General features: G+C 38.2%; 1 protein-coding gene across 2 annotated transcripts in view; it reads right to left on the bottom strand.

Annotated features, from left to right (window-relative positions):
- LOC125175599 (cell surface glycoprotein CD200 receptor 1-like) overlaps positions 1 to 13,469 on the bottom strand; it is a 146,860-nt gene that overhangs the window by 29,720 nt on the left and 103,671 nt on the right. The window lies entirely within an intron of this gene.

Genomic DNA, 13,469 nt, shown 5'->3' with positions numbered 1-13,469 from the left:
GTTTTCCCCACTGAGGATGATATTTGTTGTGGGCTTTTCATATATGGCTTTTATGATGTTAAGGTATGTTCCTTCTATCCCGATTTTTTGAGAGTTTTTATTAAGAAAGGATGCTGTATTTTGTCAAATGTTTTTTCTGCATCTATTAAGAGGATCATATGGTTCTTCCTTTCTTTTATTAATGTGATGTATTACATTGATTTTTTGTGAATATTGAACAAGCCCTGCAGCCCAGGAATGAATCCCACTTGATCATGGTGAATAATTCTTTTTATATGCTGTTGAATTCGATTTGCTAGTATCTTGTTGAGAATTTTTGCATCCAGGTCCATCAGGGATATTGGCCTGTAATTCTCTTTTAGTGGGGTCTCTGTCTTGTTTTGGAATCAAGGTAATGCTGGCTTCATTTTCCTTCCGTTTCTATTTTTTGGAACAGCTTGAGAAAGATAGGTATTACTTCTGCTTTAAATGTCTGGTAGATTTCCCTAGGGAAGCCATCTGTCCCAGGACTCTTATTTGTTGGGAGATTTTTGATAACTGATTCAATTTATTCACTAGTTATGGCTCTGTTCAAATTTTCCATTTCTTCCCATTTGAGTTTTGGTAGTGTGTGGGTGTCTAGGAATTTTTCCATTTCTTCCAGGTTATCCAGTTTGTTAGCATATATTTTTTCATAGTATTCTCTGATAATTGCTTGTATTTCTGAGGGATTGGTTGTGATAAATACATTTTCTTTTGTGATTTTATCTATTTGGGTCCTCTCTCTTCTCTTTGTGAGAAGTCTGGCTAGAGGTTTATCAATTTTCTTTTCAAAAAACCAACTTTTCTTTTCATTGATCTGTTCTACTTTTTTTTTTAATTCTATATTGTTTATTTCTGCTCTAATCTTTATTATTTCTCTTCTTCTGCTGGCTTTGGGGTTTCTTTGTTGTTCTGCTTCTAGTTCCTTTAGGACCTAGTTCCTTTAGGTGTGCTGTTAGGTTTTGGATTTGGGATTTTCTCATTTCTTGAGATAGACCTGGATTGCAATTTTCCTCTTAGGACTGCCTTCATTGCATCCCAAAGGTTTTGGATTGTTTTGTTTCATTTTCATTTGTTTCCATATATTTTTAAATTTCTTCTTTAATTGCCTGGTTGACACATTAGTTCTTTAGTAAGATGTTCTTTAACCATGCATTTGGAGGTTTTCCAACTTTTCCCTGTGGTTGAATTCAAGTTTTATAGCATTGTAATCTAAAAGTGTGAATGGTATGATCTCAATTCTTTCATATTTTTGAGGGTTGTTTTGTGACCCAGTATGTAATCTATCGTGGAGAATGTTCCATGTGCACTTGAAAAGAATGTACATTCTGCTGCTTTAGAATGAAAAGTTCTAAATATATCTGTCAAGTCCATCTGGTCCAGTGTATCATTCAGGGCCATTGTTTCTTTATTGATTTGTTGTCTAGATGATCTACCCATTGTTGTAAGTGGAGTATTAAAGTCCCCTGCAATTACCACATTCTTACCAATAAGATTCCTTATGTTTTTGATTAATTGTTTTATATATTTTGGTGCTTCTGAATTTGGTGCATAGACATGAACATTTATAATTGTTACATCTTCTTGATGGATAGACCCCATAATTATGCTATAATGTCCTTCTTCATCTCTTGCTACAGACTTTAGTTTAAAATCTAGTTTGTCTGATATAAGCATGGCTACTCCAGCTTTCTTTTGACTTCCAGTAGCATGATAGATAGTTCTCCATCCCCTCACTTTCAATCTGAAGGTGTCCTGAGGTCTAAAATGAGTCTCTTGTAGACAGCAAATAGATGGGTCTTATTTTTTTTTTATCCATTGTGATATCCTAAGTCTTTTGATTGGAGCATTTAGTCCATTTACATTCAGTGTTAGTATTGAAAGATATGGGTTTAGAGTCATTATGTTATCTGTAGGTGTCATGCTTGTAGTGATGTCTCTGGTATTTTGTTCTTGCAACATTTCACTCACAGAGTCCCCCTTAGGATCTCTTATAGGGCTGGTTTAGTGGTGGTGAATTCCTTCAGTTTTTGTTTGGGAAAACCTTTATCTCTCCTTCTATTCTGAATGACAAGTTTGCTGGATAAAGGATTCTCGGCTGCATATTTTTTCTGTTCATCACATTGAAATTTCATGCCACTCCTTTCTGGCCTGCCAAGTTTCAGTAGATAGGTCTGCTACTACCCTTATGTGTCTACCCTTGTAGGTTAAGTTCCATTTATACCTAGCTGCTTTCAGAATTCTCTTTACCTTTGTATTTTGTCAGTTTTGCTGTGGTATGTCATGTAGAAGATGGATTCAAGTTATCTCTGAAGGGAGTTCTCTGTGCCTCCTGGATTTCAATGTCTGTTTCCTTCTTCAGACCAGAGAAGTTCTCAGCTCTGATTTGTTCAAGTACAGCTTTGGCCCCTTTCTCTGTCTCTTCTTCTTCTGGAACTCCTATGATATGGATATTATTCCATTCCATTGAATCACTTAGGTCTCTAATTCTCCCTTCATGACCCAGAATTTTTTTTATCTCTCTTTTTCTCAACTTCTTCTTTTTCCATAATTTTGTCTTCTATTTCACCTATTCCTCCTTCTGCCTCTTCAATTCTTGCTGTCACTGCCTGCAGTTTATTTTGCACCTCATTTACAACATTTTTAATTCATCATGACTATTTTTTAGTTCCTTGATCTCTGCAACAATAGATTCTCTGCTGTCTCCTTTGCTTTTTTCAAGCCCAGCAATTAATCTTATGACTATTATTCTAAATTATTGTTCAGTTATATTGTTTATATCTGTTTTGAGCAATTATTTAGCTGTCATTTCTTCCTGGAATTTCTTTGAGGAGAATTCTTCCATTTCATCATTTTGCTAGTTTTCTGTCCCTTATAATTTTAATAGCTCGTTATGTGCCCTGCTCCTGAGAGCACGACTATATTGAAAAGGGGTCATATACTGTCTAGGGCCTGGCCCTTCAGGAGGTGTTTTTTGGAGAGTGTTACTTGCTCTCTGTTGTTGTGACTTTGGTTACTTTATCTCCCTACTCGTAGTGATGTTTTGGACCCTCCACCAGGTGTGCTTTGATATGTTCCTTGAAGTAGTCCTGGAAAGGAAAACAAACATACAAACAAAAAACAAACAGAAAACAAAAACACACAAGCAAACAAACTCTCAGACAATAAGAATTGTCTGAGAATTAAACCAGGCAATGCAACAGCCTTGGTCTGGAGGAGAGCTGTCTGGTTCATCAGTGTCAATCTCACTCCCATAGATACACACTTACAAGGTGCAGAGGGGCGTGGTTTGGTATAGGCATGTCCCACCTCCACTGTGGGCCCTTGATCTGTTCCCGGAAGCCACCCCACCTATGGCTCATCAGGTTGTCCCAGTGGGTCTCTGGAAGCCACTCTGCCTCTTTTCCTTCAGGAGTCTTGGGGTTCAAAGTCCTTTGACCTCAAGATGGCTTTGTTTGAGAGAGGAGGGAACTTCAGATCTCCCTACTTCTCCACCATGTTGGCCCCTCCCTCCACCACCCCCCACCCCACTTCTGAGGAACTGTGGCTTTGACCTGCTCAGATTCTCTGGGGGAGGGTCTCACTGAGCAATGGCCAGTATGGTCCATCCCCAGGAACGTTCATGAGACTGTGCTGCTGCTTGTGTGAAGAGACTGCGGCTGGGTGCCAGCCTACCCCAGAAAAAGTTCACACAATCTTGTAAAAGCAGTGTTTCAGGGTTTATGGAAAATCACAACACACATCCAGCACCAGGCTTCACCCTTAACATCCTTGTTCCAACACCAGAGAATGTGGTTGTTCTCTGGGGTCCATTGGAACCTTTGCCCGTGGGGTGGCCACACAGCCTCTACTAAATGTCCTCCCCGCAGTGGAACCACCATTCCCTGTGTGGCCATGAACCCCTTGGACCTCACTCTCTGCTCCTGGGAATTCATCCTTCCCACCAGAATACCGCCAGGTATCAAGCTGCAGAGCCTCAGACTCTGTGCTCCCCCTGTTTATGAGTCTTGATGGAATTTAAAACCTCTTTTTTCTCCTTTCTCCCTTTTTTTGTTCAGTCCCTGTGGCTGTTTCTACTTTCTCTCCAGCTGATTATGGGGGGGAGTGCTTTTCCCATATTCTCCCCCTGTCTCCATCCTCTCTTCTCAAGCAAAAACAGCTCCCTGCCCTCTGTGGCTTCTCTCTCCCCCACTTCACCTCTCTGCACTGTGTATCTGCTGAGTTCTGTGGTTCATGTTGTGCAGGTTGTTGTACTAATCCTCAGAGCAGTTTTCTAGGTGTGCAAGATGGTTTAGTGTTGCTCTGGCTGCATTTCAGCAATGAGAGACGCAAAAAAAACTTCCATGCTGTTCCGCCATCTTGGCCCTTGCTCCCTGAGTTATACATTTTATGATGATAATATTTTGGTGAGTTACTTGGTTCAAGGTGGCAAGTCCAGCAGATACATTGCTGGAGGATATGAACTATATATAGTTCTGTAAGGAGCATGTAATGATTAGTGACATTTGTAACCAAGAGGAAGGGCAAGCTCTAACCAAGAGGAGATGCAATGTGGGAGGCTGTGATGACAAACTAGAGGTGGAAAGCAGGAGAAGGCACCAGGGAGTGGCTGCCTCTCCCCCCACCACTGGGGGGGAGGGGGTGCGGGGTGGTGGGAATGGACCCGTATAAGGCAGTTGTTTCCTGGGGAAAGAAACAACATCCATTAACTTTTTAGAATGACACAGATGGTAATAACCTCTCCCAGATTTTCCTTAGACATGGGAGTGTAAGGATGAACATTTTGCCAGAGAACAGATTGTATATTAGGATTATGAACTAAACAAATGGGGAGGGGCAGGTTTTTGTGTCAGAAACTTGTGGGCTATTTATGGCCATCAGCCCAAAGATTCCAGGAGGTATGAAAAGAGGCAGCTAAAGACTGTACAGTGAATGAGTCTCTGAGACTACTCTTGGGAGGGCCTTTTGATTTTAATTCAGATGTATGGTGGAACCTTTTGTTGGGGCTGGATGTCACTTAACATGACCTCATTTATAGGTAGCAGCTTCCGGGAGATTAAGTGAAATTAGTAAATGAGGAATATCTTGCCTCCAGAACCCAAAAGGTATTAAAAGACGTTGGATTTATATGTCCTTACTGATTATGTTAAACAAAACTCCTTGGATGAGAATGTTATTAATGTAATGTCGTACTTGTGTTCATGAAGAAAGGTGGATACAGTTAAAATTCTGCCTGAATAAGTACCTAGTAGTGCAATTGCTGGGTCGTAGAATAGCTCTATTTTTAATTTTTTGAGGAACCTCCACCCTGTTTTCCAGACTGGCTGTACTAAGTCAGTCAGAGAAAGACAAATATCATATGATTTCACTCATATGTGGACTTAAGAAACAAAACAAATGAACATAGGGGAAGAGAAGGAAAAAGGAGAGGGAGGTAAACTGTAAGAGACTCTTAAATACAGAAAACAAACTGAGGGTAATCAGAGGGGTGGGAGATGGGGGCTAAATGGATGATGGGCATTAAGGGCACTTGTTGAGATGACCATTGGGTGTTATATGTAAGTGATGAATCACTCAGTTCTACTCCTGAAACCGATACTACACCATAGGTTAACTAACTTGAATTTAAGTAAATAAATTATTTAAAGAGTCCTGCCTGCAAAACCTGTGTGTAATGGCAGAGCTGCTGAGGTACTCCATGGGCAGTCCAGTAAAGGTATATTGTGTTCCTTTGGAGCTGACAACAAACTGAGAAGCTGTTGAAATAAACACTGAATAAAACATATTAGATGACGTTACTATTTTTAATAATGTTCGATATTGAACATTGCTGTATTGAACACTGAACATTGCTGTAAGGGGGGCAGCAATGCCATTAAGATTGGAATAATCTAGCATGAGGCACCATTCATTCTTTGTGGATTTAAGAACAGGCCAAACTGAGCTGTCAAACGGGGAGTCAGTGGGAATAATGACCTTTTTATTGATTAGGTCCTATAGAATGTTTCAATCATTAAGGGACCTGTTTTAACTTACACTGAGCCATATTAACTATTTTACCTGAAGCTCAGGGTTCTGATTTTATCAATTTTATGAAATAATGTGTATATTTATGTATTTATTTATTTAATTTTAGTTGATTACTTATTGTGTCAGACAGAGTGTGTATGCCTACTATTTTAGTCTTTTCAGGCTACTACAACAAAACACTGCAGACGAGGTGACTTATAAACAGTAGAAATTTATTTCTCACAGTTCTGGGGGCTGGGAGGTTCAAGCACAAGGCACCAGCAAATCTGGTATCTGCTGAGAAGCTGATTTCTAGTTCATAGACCAATTTTTCACTGTGTCCTCACATGGTAGAAAGGATGAGCTAGCTCTCTGCGGTCTCTCTGGTCACTCATCCCACTCATGAAGGCTATGTCCTTATGACCTAATTAGCTCCCAAAGTCCCTGCCTCCAATTGCCATCACATCAGAAAAATAGGTTTCAATATAAAAATCGGGGTGAGGGAGACACAAATATGCAGTCTATAGCAGACTGGAAACACAACTTATGGCTGCACCCTGGAAAGTGTGGCCCGTGTTTCCTATTGGTCCCATTGCCCTTAGGTGACAGTATCCTGGAAGTGGAGTCTAGCCATTTAGGACTGTTGTTTGTTTTTTCTTAATCTTCCAACACCAAGAAAATCTGGCTAAGGAGACACATGGAAACCATCAGCAGACACAGCAGCAAGCTGCAAGTTAAAGCACACGCTTACCAACAGGCAACACTTCCTTCCCAAGCTGTTCTCCTGGTGGTTTGGAATAAATTAGTAAGGCAAAAGCAGACCCCCAAGAAGCTATGCAAGAGTAAGCAGTTGTGGCCATGCAATCTTGCCCACAGTGCCAATGTTTTATAAGATCAAAGATTTTTTTTGATGATGGGACACAACACAATGACACTCAGATAGATGAAAGGCAAACTATGATAATTCCAAATGAAAGACACCTGCCATGCTTGGCCATGCAGGGATGAACCAGGTTCAGGGTGACAGTGAGAACTGTAGGGAGAAGCTTACGTAAGGCAGAGTTTACTAGGTTTCCTGATTTCTCATGCATTGGCTAATTTGAATGATTTCATGGGATCCAGGGCACAAGTGCTATCTCTAGTTGTCTGGTGTTGGGTCCTGGGGCAATCAGGGTAGGTACATGTTGACCCAGAGTAGGAGCCACCATAAGGAAGTGGTTGAGACGTGGACTTAAGTGCTCAACAAGGGGAACTAACTGCCTCTAGCCAGGGCCTCAAAAATGAACAAAAACAGCACTGGGAAAACTATCTCAAATAGCGCTTAGAAAAAACCCACCCTGCTGACACCGTGATCTTGGAATTCTAGCCTTCAGAGCTGTGACATGATCATTTCTGATGTTTCAGCCACTTTGTTTGTGGTAATTGATTGAGGCAGCTCTAAAAACCTAATACTCTTCCAAACTAATAGTGCCATTTTTCATTCCTACCATTGCAGATGGCCAGTTGCACATGTCCTTAGCACATCTCCCAAGACAGCTTGTCGCATCTTACATCTCAACTGAGATTGACCACATTTCAAGTAGTCACCAGCCCTTGTGGCTGACAAATAAGATATTGAATGTGATATTCTAGAGCATTATTTGTTTTTATGGTCCTTATGATGCTCAAAACTTTTCTGGATAACATTATTTCTTAAAAGAACAAATATATTTAATCCTTTCACAGAATGTGAGAATATTGTCAAAAATTATTCTGAACTATTCCTCAACATACAATTTTAAATGGTAGAGATACAGTTTATAATACAGCCATCAAAATATACATAAACTTTGAATTCTTCTGGAATTGTTTACTCAAATTTTGCAGTAGAATTTAAATGCATGATTTGGGTAACAACATAGGAATAAGAAGAAGAAGAGGAAGAAGAAGAGGAAAAAAGGAAGAAAGGGAAGAAGGAAAAGAAGGGGGAGGGGAGGAGGAGGAAGAGGAAAATAAGGAGAAGGGGAAGAAGGGGAAGAGGAAGGAGAACAAGAACAAGAACAAAAACAAAAAACGAAAAAAGAAAATTCCATTTTCTGTAAGTTTCCTTAAAGTTTCTTTTTTTTTTCTCTTCCATGTGACAGGTAACTAAAGCACAGAAAAAGCACTTAACAAAATTCAACAACCAGTTGTATAAGTTCACTCTGGATGCTGTGGCGAAATATCACAAACTTAGTGACTTCAGAGAAATTTATTATCTCACAGCTCTGGAAGATAGATGTCTAAAATCAAGGTACCAGCAAGGTTCTGGTAAGTTTTCTCTTTCTAAGAGACAGCTTCTTTCTTGTATTGTTTTCAGATGGCTTTCTTCTGCCTAGGTGCTTGCATGAGAGACACCTCTGGTGTCTCTTCTTTCTTGAAAACTAATAGTTACATTAGATTAGGGCCCCACCCTGATGACCTCATTAAAGGCCCTACATCCTAATACCCTCACACTGGGCATTAGGGCTTCAACATATCTATTACCATAACACAAATTGATGATAAAACCTCTCAAAGAAAAAGGAATAAAGGAAACTTCCCCATTTTGATGAAGAGTATCTATAAAAACCTACAGCTCACATATTAATTAATTGTGGAAAATTGAATGTTTTCCACCTAAAAGAGAGAATGAGGCAAGGATGCCTGCTCTTATAATTCTTATTCAATATAATTTTGAAAGTTCTAGCCAGTGTAATAAGGCAGTAAAATTAAATACAGGGCATACAGATGAGAAAAGAAAAAGAAATCTGTTCCTATTTGAAGATGATGTGATGGAACTGTTTTGTATCTTGATCAATGTCAAAATCCTAGTTGTTTTTGTACTATAGTTTGCAAAATGCTACTACTGGAGGAAACTGGGTTAAAGGCACATAGGATTCCTCTAGATTATTTCTTACCACTACTTGTGAATCTGCAATCATCTCAAAATAAAAATTGAATTTAAAAAATAAAAATTAAAAGAAAATTCCATTCTCTCTTTCATAATTATGCCTAAATAACTTCCCCTTGGGTGTTACAAGTAACTAAAACAAACTTTTTTTTATTGTGGCAATTATGCATAACTCAAATTTTACCATTTTATCCATTTGAAAGTGTACAATTCAGTGCTATTTAGTAATTCCCAATTTAAAGAAATCATCACCACCACAAAGTTCCAGAGGATTTTCATCACCCTAAAAAGAAACTCTGCTATCATAAATATTCACCCCACACACCCTGGCAATCATTAATCTGCTTTCTGTCTCAATGGATTTGCCTATTCTAGATATTTCAGATAAATGGCATCATACGATATTTGGTATTTTATGTCTGGCTTCTTTCATGTAGCATAGTATTTTAAAGGTTTATCCATGTTGTGGCATGTATCAGTACTTCTTTTCTTTCCATAACTTAATAACATTCCCTTGTATGGATATACCACCTTTGTGTATACATCCAACAACTGATGAGATTTGGATTGATTCCTACTTTGACTACTGTGAACGGTGCTCCTATGAACATTAGCATACAAGTTTTTGTTTGAACACCTGTTTTCAACTCTCTTGGCTATGTACCTACAAGTGGAATTGCTAAACCATGTGTAATTCTATGTTTCAGTTATTACACACTCACCAAATTGTTGTTCATCATAGTAACACCATGGAGCTTTTCTACCAACAATACATGAGAATTCCAATTCCTCCAATCCTTGCCTACACTTGTTATTTTCAGAATGATTAGCCATCCTATTTGGTGTGAAGAGATCTCACTGTAGTTTTCATTTGCCTTTCCCTAGTAATGAATAACACTGACGATGTTATCATGTGTTATTAGCCAACTATCACTGACGGTTTGTAAATGTTCCTTGGAAAAAAGCCTATTAAAGGTCTTCACCCAGTGTTTAATTAGGTTGTTTGATTTGAGCAGTAAAAAAATTTTTATATATTCTGGAATACTTAAATCTTATCAGATTTATTATTTGCAATTATTTTTTCACATTCTATGGGCTGTTTTTCATTCTTGATATGTATTCTGATACACAAAACTTTGTAGACAAGAACTGTTAATTTCGATAAACTGTAATTTCTCTATGTGTTCTTCGGATCCTTGGACTTTTGATGCCATATCTAAAAATCATTGCCAAATCTAAAGATAGAGTTAATACCTTACACTTCTTAGATTTTGATCATTTTAGAAATCATACTTAAGACTTTGATACAATGGGGTTAGTTTTTTAATATGGTGTCAGATAAAGATCAAATTTCATTCTTTGCAGGTGATGGTCCAAAGCATAAACTTTGGAGTGAAATCTCAAAAGAATAGAAATGTAGTGTATAATTTCTAGTACAATAAAAATGGAACTTTTAAAGCTCTGTAACATCTAAAAAGATGGGGGGGAGCAGAATATAAGCACAGAAAAATCAGGATAAATATAAATACAGTATTATAAACATACAAATAAATAAAGAAGAAATAAATAAGAAGAAATAAATAAATAATTATAAATATAAATAAAGACCACATAAGAGGAAAATGATGATGGTATTAAAAAAGGAAAGTCAAGAATTAGAGATGGTTTCATGAAGAAAGAAAGACCAATTCAGTTTCTCTAAAGATTATAGTCTAAATGAGGCATTCTGTGTTTTGTAAGATATAGTTCTTAAAATGAAAATATGGTTTAGGGTATGTATAAAGAGTACATGGTCGATAATTAACAAAATAAGTACACCTGAATATTAGCATTATAAAATTAGAATTTTTACTTTCTTTTTTTTTAATTTTTTTTCAACGTTTTTTTCTAATTTTTATTTTTGGGACAGAGAGAGACAGAGCATGAACGGGGGAGGGGCAGAGAGAGAGGGAGACACAGAATCGGAAATAGGCTCCAGGCTCCGAGCCATCCAGAGCCTGACGCGGGGCTCGAACTCACGGACCGCGAGATCGTGACCTGGCTGAAGTCGGACGCTTAACCGACTGCGCCACCCAGGCGCCCTAGAATTTTTACTTTCTAATTAAAATACTAATATGAGGCAAATTAAAAATATAGCTATATTTTGACTTTACGGCTTAAATTTTTGCAAATATTCTTTTTAATGTTATCTTACCTCCTCAACAACTAAAGTTGCTTCTTTTTTTTTTAACTAGCATTTTCTGCAAAATATAAAAATAAGCTGGAGTGAATGAAGGAAACATCAGTATTTAGGTAAAAATGGGAAAACAAAATAGTATAGTATTGACAAGTGTGGTTCATTTTTTATAGAATCCATAGTAAATCAGAACTGAACTACCAGAAATAAGAATGATGCTTGTGGTTAATACACATAGACAAGATAATTCCAGATTTTGGAAAAGGAAGTGGAATTATGAAACAGAAGCCTAATATATGTTACACATGTAACACAAAATAAATTATTGTACTTCTTTCCGGGTATAGAAATTTAGCATACATAATCTCTCCCAAGATCCTGTCCTAAGTGGTATAATTCACTGTGCTTGCACGCCTAAGTAACCAAGCAAATCCCTCTTGTCATTTGGAGTAGTCTAAATCTAACACATTTAGGATGTGCTTCTTGATGGGAAGTTGATGTTAGCATATTAATTTCATCTGTCAGTTCCCCTTTTATGACTCCTTCTGGCCCAATAAAGGTGAGGGAGAAAAAAACAGTCAATACCTGCAAATTTTCAAAAGGCAAATGGATCCCACAATGACCAAGATAATAAAAACAGAGAAGGTGATATACACAATATTTAAGTTTAGTGGTGACTGGTCTGTAAATATAGACACAAAAAACATATGGTTTAACTATAGTCCATCTGGACAGTGGAATATTATTTAGCACTAATAAGAAATGAGCTGCCAAGCCATGAAAAGACACAGAAGAAATTAAATACATATTACTAAGTGAAAGAAGCCAGTCTAAAAATGCTACATTATTTTTTTCTTAGTGTTTATTTATTTTTGTGAGAGAGATTGAAGAGAGACAGAACTTGAGCAGGGGAGAGGCAGAGAGGGACAGAGATACAGTATCTGAAGCAGGCTCCAGGCTCTGAGCTGTCAGTACAGAGCCCGACATGGGGCTCAAACTCATGAGTCATGAGATCATGACCTGAGCCAAATTCAGACACTTAACTAACTGAGCCACCCAGGCGCTCCAAGAATGCCAAGTTCTATCTGATTCCAAGTACATGACATTCTACAAAAGGTAAAACTATGGGGACAGTGAAAAGATCAGGGGTTGTTAGAGGTTAGGGTGGAGGGAGGGAGGAATAGGTGAAGCCTGGAGAACTTTCAGGACAATGAAACTACTCTGTGCGAAACTACAATGGGGGATCCCTGCCATCTGCACAGTTACCAAAACTCACAGAATGTACACCTAGAGTGACCCTTCATTAAACTATGTACTTTGAGTGATAATGTTGTATTACCATTGGCTCATCGACTATCCCAGGTGTACCTGGGTGGCGTAAGTGATGGAGGCAGGGGAGGAGGGGGTGCCTGTAGTAGGGCAGGGGTTGTTGGGGACTCTGGAATTTCTACTCATTTTGCTGTAAACTTAAACTGCTCTTAAAACTAAAGTTTATTGAAAATAAGTATAGATATATATTATACATAAAAGTATAAAATCATGTATCTGTGTGTGTGTGTGTATATACATACATATATATATGTGTGTGTGTGTGTGTGTGTGTGTGTGGTTTAAGGATATCTCATAGCTCATGAAATTCACTTCTGTGACTTTATTTTAAACATTTCTTGGGGCACCTGGGTGGCTCAGTCGGTTAAGCATCCGACTTCAGCTCAGGTCATGATCTCACAGTTAGTGAGTTCGAGCCCCGCATCAGGCTCTGTGGTGACAGCTCAGAGCCTGGGAGCTGCTTTGGATTCTGTCTCTCTCTCTCTTCCCCTTCCCTGCTTGCACTCTGTCTTTCTCTCTCTCTCAAAAATAAATATGAAAAAATTTAAAAAGTATATGTGTATATATATATATATATATATACTTTATCCTTCTCCTAAAACCATAAGAATTAATTTAAAAGTACACTACTCAAGCCAGCTTACTGCTTGTATAGAAGTGTACACTTAAATTATTAAATCATGTTTATTATAATTATTAAAAAGTAAACATCATTTAAAATATGGCTTCTTAAACCAAATTCTGCATTATTCTTCTGGACATACTCATAATGGTGGAGAAGGACATAAAAGAGAGGCTGGGGAGATTATCCTTGAGTGAAATTCTCCATACACTCCTTTTTCATTCTTCCATAGCTTCTCTGATATAATGAAAACCTCATACAAAAGCTGAAATTACTGGGGCGCCTGGGTGGCGCAGTCGGTTAAGCGTCCGACTTCAGCCAGGTCACGATCTCACAGTTAGTGAGTTCGAGCCCCGCATGGGGCTCTGCCTGTTTCCGATTCTGTGTCTCCCTCTCTCTCT

The sequence above is a fragment of the Prionailurus viverrinus genome, chromosome C2 (assembly GCF_022837055.1).
Source record: "Prionailurus viverrinus isolate Anna chromosome C2, UM_Priviv_1.0, whole genome shotgun sequence".
NCBI lineage: Eukaryota > Metazoa > Chordata > Mammalia > Carnivora > Felidae > Prionailurus > Prionailurus viverrinus.
This window is presented reverse-complemented; position numbering and strand designations above follow the sequence as displayed.